This window comes from Aquarana catesbeiana, linkage group LG03 (assembly GCF_042186555.1).
Source record: "Aquarana catesbeiana isolate 2022-GZ linkage group LG03, ASM4218655v1, whole genome shotgun sequence".
In the NCBI taxonomy this organism is placed as follows: Eukaryota; Metazoa; Chordata; class Amphibia; order Anura; family Ranidae; genus Aquarana; species Aquarana catesbeiana.
The window spans coordinates 633,405,455-633,411,454 of NC_133326.1; positions in this window are offsets into that span (position 1 = coordinate 633,405,455).

The following is a 6,000-nucleotide window of genomic DNA, read 5'->3' on the forward strand; positions in this document are numbered from 1 at the left end:
AGGATCCTCCAATGCGATCTCGAGTGTGGCTCGGGGTTACCGCTAATGGGACTGAATTTTAACTCCGAGCCACACTCGGGAAAACCGCCAGGGAGGTTAATGAAATGGTCAGGGGCTATTGTTCGCTAATCTAATTTAATTTAATTTATTTTACGACAATAAATATCATTCCATCTTTCTTATCTTATTTCACACTTTGTTGCCACTCTAACCTGTATACATCATCAGAACTGCCTCCTATTGTAATGTCCCCCTCTGTGATTTATAAATATAAATGCTGCAAGTACCTCACTTCAAAGCCGAGATTGCGATCACATGACCAGTCAGCTTTCTGCTTTCCTCCTCTGAGAGATGCAGTGGGCGGGGCTGAGATTCCCCTGCTGATGTCAGTCTGGGGGGGAGGCGGAGAGGAGGAGAGAGTTGGCTGGTCATGTAACCGCAATCTCGGCTCTTAAATGAGATATTTACAGCATTTATATTTATATATCATTCACAGAGGGGACAATGCAATAGGAGGCAGTGCTGATGGTGTATACAGGTTAGTGTTATGAGAGCAGCAGACAGAGAAAGGAGGGGGGAGGAGGACACAGGAACTGAGAGGAGAGCAGATAGCAGGCTGCTGATGATGGAGGCACATAAACTGACCACGGTGTCAGCCATCACATACATACCATACATCACAGACAAGCACGTGGGCTGGATGCAAGAGGTGGATCAGCAGGATGAGTGTGCCAGGACAAGTAGATGTGTCTCATCTCTGCTTCCTTTCACCACTCTGCATATCACACATATCATAGATGAGAAGAGGGTACAGTGCTGGAGCAGATGAGCAGGAGCATACAGCGGTGGGGAAAATGAGCAGAAGGGGTTCAGAGGTGGGACAGAAGAGCAGGAGGAACAGTGGTGGGGCAGATGAGAAGGAAGGTACTGTGGGGGAAGAGATGAGAAGGGGTTTCAGCAGTGGGACAGAAGAGCAAGGGGGTACAGTGGTGGGGCAGATGTGCTGGAGGTATAGTGGTGGGAAGGATGAGAAGGGGGTTCAGCTGTGGGACAGAAAAGCAGGGGGGGTACAGTGATGGGGCATATGAGCAGGGGGTTACAGTGGTGAGAAAGATGAGCAGGGGGGGTTCAGCAGTGGGACAGAAGAGCAGGGGGTACAGCGGTGGGGCAGATGTGAAAGGAGCTGCATTGGCAGGACAGAGGAGCTGGGGATTACAGTGGTTGGGCAGAAGAGCAGGGGGTACAGAGGTGGGGCAGATGTACAGGGGGGTACACTGGTGGGGCAGGAGAGCAGCGGGAACAGAGGCGAGACAGATGTGCAGGAGGTACATTGGTGGGGCAGATGAGAAAGCGGGTTGGCGCAGATGGGTTCAGTATTAGGATAGGTGATAAGGTGATTCAGTAGTGAGACGGAAGAGCATAGGGATACGGCGGTGGAGCAGATGTGCAGGGAGGTACGGTGGTGGGGCAGATGAGAAAAAGGGTACATTAATCGGTCAGATAAGCAGGGGGAGTTCAGTGTTGGGGCAGATGAGAAGGGGGTTCAGCGGTGGGACAGAAGAGCAGGGGGGTACAGCGGTGGGGCAGATGTGAAAGGAGGTGCATTGGTGGAACAGATGAGTAGGGGGTTACAGTGGTTGGACAGAAGAGCAGGGGTTACAGAGGTGGGGCAGATGTACAGAGGTGGGGCAGATGTACAGGGAGGTAAAGTGGCGGAGCAGAGGAGAAAGGAGGTACATTGGTGAGACAGATGAGTATGGGGTTACAGTGGTGGGGCAGGGAGGTACAGAGGTGGGGCAGATGTGCAAAGGAGAAAGAAGGTACATCGGTGGAAAACATGAGCAGGGGGTTACAGCAGTTGGGCAGAAGAGCAGGGGGAACAGAGGTGGGACAGATGTGCAGGAGGTACAATGGTGGGGCAGATGAGCAGATAAGTTCAGTGTTAGGACAGATGAGAAGATGGTTCAGCGGTGAGACAGAGGAGCATAGGGGTACGGCAGAGGAGCAGATGTGCAGGGAGGTACAGTGGTGGGGCAGATGAGCAGGGGGTTACAGTGGTGGGACAGAGAAGCAGGGGGGGTACAGTGGTGGGGCAGATGTACAGGGGGTTACAGTGGTGGGGCAGATGTGCAGGGGGGTACAGTTGTGGGGCAGAAATTAGGGCTGATCTGAGGTGTGAAGGTGCGAAATTGGGGCTGATCTGAGGTGTGAAGGTGCAGGAATTGGGGCTGCTCTGAGGCGTGAGAGTGCAGGATGTTAATTTCTCATGACATTTTTTTTGTTAAAAAATCAGCACGCTCAATTTCCTTGAAATTTTTTTTTATTTCAGACACACAGGTAATCAGGCAAAAAAAAAAAAAAAAAAAAAAAAAAAAAAAATATATATATATATATATATATATTCTGAAAAGGATGGGATTCATGAGTTGGTCAAGTCATTTATGTTAAAACTGCACCATCCTGTGGTCCGTTGTAAAAATGCAACCTCACTTTTTATACTAAACAAAAAAGTCCTAGTACACCTGTCATGAGAGAAATTTGGAAGTTATCATTGCTGGGTTCCTTCTGAAAACGCTCATTACCAGGCTCTGTTTAGCTTTTATACTTCTGGGCCACAGGCTTGGAGCCAACATGAAATGCATGTAAGATGGAGAAACATCAAAACTCCTTGTCTATACTTTCAGACTTAAAGTAAAGTAAAGTAATTCGCCTGTGATGTCCAGCTCACTTTATGAAATCACAGAACAGAGCTATATGCACTTTTTATTTATTTATTTTGCACACTCACCATATAATAATAATCTTGGAGTCCATTGAGGGTCACGGGGGGTTGATTTACTAAAAATGTAGAATGCAAAATCTGGTGCAGCTGTACATGGTAGCCAATCAGCTTCTAACTTCAGCTTGTTTGACTTAGACCCCTTTTCACAATTGAGGCGTTTTTCAGGCGCTTTAGCACTAAAAATAGTGCCTGTAAAGAGCCTGAAAAAAGCCTCAGCTGCAATCCCAGTGTGAAAGTCTGAGTGCTTTCACACTGGGGCGCTGCGCTGGCAGGGTGTCACAAAAAGTCCTGCAAGGAGCTTCTTTGCAGCGCTGCAGGAGCGGTGAATACAATGGGCAGCACCACCGAACCGCTGGCAAAGTGCCGCTGCAGCTGCGTTTTGTGGGCAGTTTTAACCCTTTTTCTGCCGCTAGCAGGGGTTAAAACTACCCCTCTATCGGCCATATAGCGCCACTAAAAATAGTGGAGCTTTACCACCGACGCCCAGGCGCTTTCAAAGTAGAAGGGCTCTTAAGCTTTGACAAAAAAAAAAAACCTGGAAGCTGATTGGTTTCATTGCACAGCTGCACCAGATTTTGCTGTCTCTGGTTTTAGGAAATGAACCCCAGGGAGTCTATTACCTTTAGGTTATACTGCCACCTACAGGAAGACTGGACACTGGCAAGCGAAAAAACTCGACTATCAGCTTGCACTTAATAAGTGTGTTTGAAACACAACGTCTTGCTGGGGTCAACTTCCACCTTCTGTTTCTGAAGAGGAAGCCAATTTTGGCTCATCCCAGGAAAGATGGCTGCTCACTCTTCATAATGCAGCACCTCTTTCTGTCTTCAAACAGAACCCTGTAACGGTCCTTGGAATAGCTTACTCCAAAGGAGATTTTAAGTAGACCTTTGAAGGTTACATATTGCAGTCAGTGGAGGTTTGTCCATAGGGGCTCTTGGGACAGTGCCCCGCCAGTTTTTGTTGCAGGAAAATAAATAAATAAAAATAAACGATATCATTTTTTTTGTTGCGTTTTTAACTTTGTGTAAAGTTACACTTTAATATGTGTCTGTGTGATCAAATGTGTTCTGTGCCTTTAAATGCTAGTCCTGTACCTGGAGTTCCCTTCCCTGATTGTTATATCTCTCTCTCTCTGCTGTTGCTAGATAGATTAGAAAAAAAAGGTCTAATCATGATTAGACCTTTTTTTTTCGACTCTGTCTAGTAATAGACTGTCTGTTTGAAAAATAATTTACAACTGTAATTTAGAACACTAAGTAACAGTTTCTCCATGCTTACTGGCTGCCTGCCAGTCCCCCATTGTGTTTAATTGGAGCTCATTAGGGCAGGCCGAAATACGGACCTTTGAGTCCCTAGTTTGCTCCCTGCCTGGAGGTGACACCGCTGCCACTGCCGTTACATTTTTCTCCCGCTCATTGTGCTCCCAGCTACAGAGATTGGGGGCGTGGTCAGGCGAGGAGCAGTGGGCATGTAGGCATGGCTGTGCAAATATTGATCTGGTTTTCAGCCTGGCCGGGCTGCTGCAGCGCTAGAGGAGGCGTGTGCACAGGGCGGGGCTGTGTCTGCTGAGTTGGGGAAAGCGGAGAGGAGGCAGATTTAAATCTGGAGGGGGACAGAAGATGAGCTGCTGGAGAAGATCGGGCAAAGCAGACGGGATGCTGAGGACGGCATGAGACAAGTGAATCCTCGGGAGATCATAGCATAAGGGGACCATGGGGCAACCAGGTTGAAATCCCAGAGGGAGGTGACACATCTCTTTAAGTGACTGCTGCTGGGGATCCCAATGACTGCTGGTGTTCCATCAGATTACCGCTACCCATCAGAATATGCAACCGAAGTGATGTTCCTACAGTCAGAAGGCGGCAAGTGGACCTCTTGTTACACCCACGGAAATATTGCATTTCACACTTATTTTTACCAGTAAACTGAGCTTATACAGTAACTCAAAAAAGTGAGTACACCCCTCACATTTGTGTAAATATTTTATTATACCTTTTCATGTGACAACACTGAAGAAATTACACTTTGCTACAATGTAAAGTAGTGAGTGTACAGCTTGTATAACAGTGTCAATTCGCTGTCCCCTCATAACTCAACACACAGCCATTAATATCTAAACGTGAGTACACCCCTAAGTGAAAATGTCCAAATTGGGCCCAGTTAGCCATTTTCCCTCCCCGGTGTCATGTGACTCGTTGAAGGTTGAAGGGGTGGGGGGTCAACCTGTCAATGCTCAGACCATACGCCGAACACTGCATCAAATTGGTCTGCATGGCTGTCATCCCAGAAGGAAGCCTCTTCTAAAGATGATGCACAAGAAAGCCCGCAAACAGATTGCTGAAGACAAGCAGACTATAGAAATGGATTACTGGAACCATGTCCTGTGGCCTGATGAGACCAAGATAAACTTATTTGGTTCAGATGGTGTCAAGCATGTGTGGCGGCAACCAGTAGAGGAGTACAAAGACAAGTGTGTCTTGCCTACGTCAAGCATTGTGGTGGGAGTGTCATGGTCTGGGGCTGCATGAGTGCTGCCGACACTGGGGAGCTATAGTTCATTGAGGGAACCATGAATGCCAACATGTACTGTGACATACAGAAGCAGAGCATGATCCCCTCCCTTCGGAGACTGGGCCGCAGGTTAGTATTCCAACATGATAATGACCCCAAACACACCTCCAAGATGACCACTGCCTTGCTAAAGAAGCTGAGGGTAAAGGTGATGGACTGGTCAAGCATGTCTCCAGACCTAAACCCTATTGAGCATCTGTGGGGCATCCTCAAACAGAAGGCTGAGGAGCGCAAGGTCTCTAACATCCACCAGCTCAGTGATGTCATCATGGAGGAGAGGAAGAGGACTCCAGTGGCAACCTGTGAAGCTCTGGTGAACTCAATGCCCAAGAGGGTTAAGGCAGTGCTGTAAAATAATGGTGGCCACACAAAATATTGACACTTTGGGCCCAATTTGGACATTTTCACTTAGGGGTGTACTCACTTTTGTTGCCAGCGGTTAAGACATTAATGGCTGTGTGTTGACTTATTTTACGGGGACAGCAAATTTACACAGTTATACAAGCTGTACACTCACTACATTACATTGTAGCAAAGTGTCATTTCTTTAGTGTTGTCACATGAAAAGATATAATAAAATATTTACAATGTGAGGGGTGTACTCACTTTTTTAAGATACTGTAAAGTGAAATACAGGATTTTGA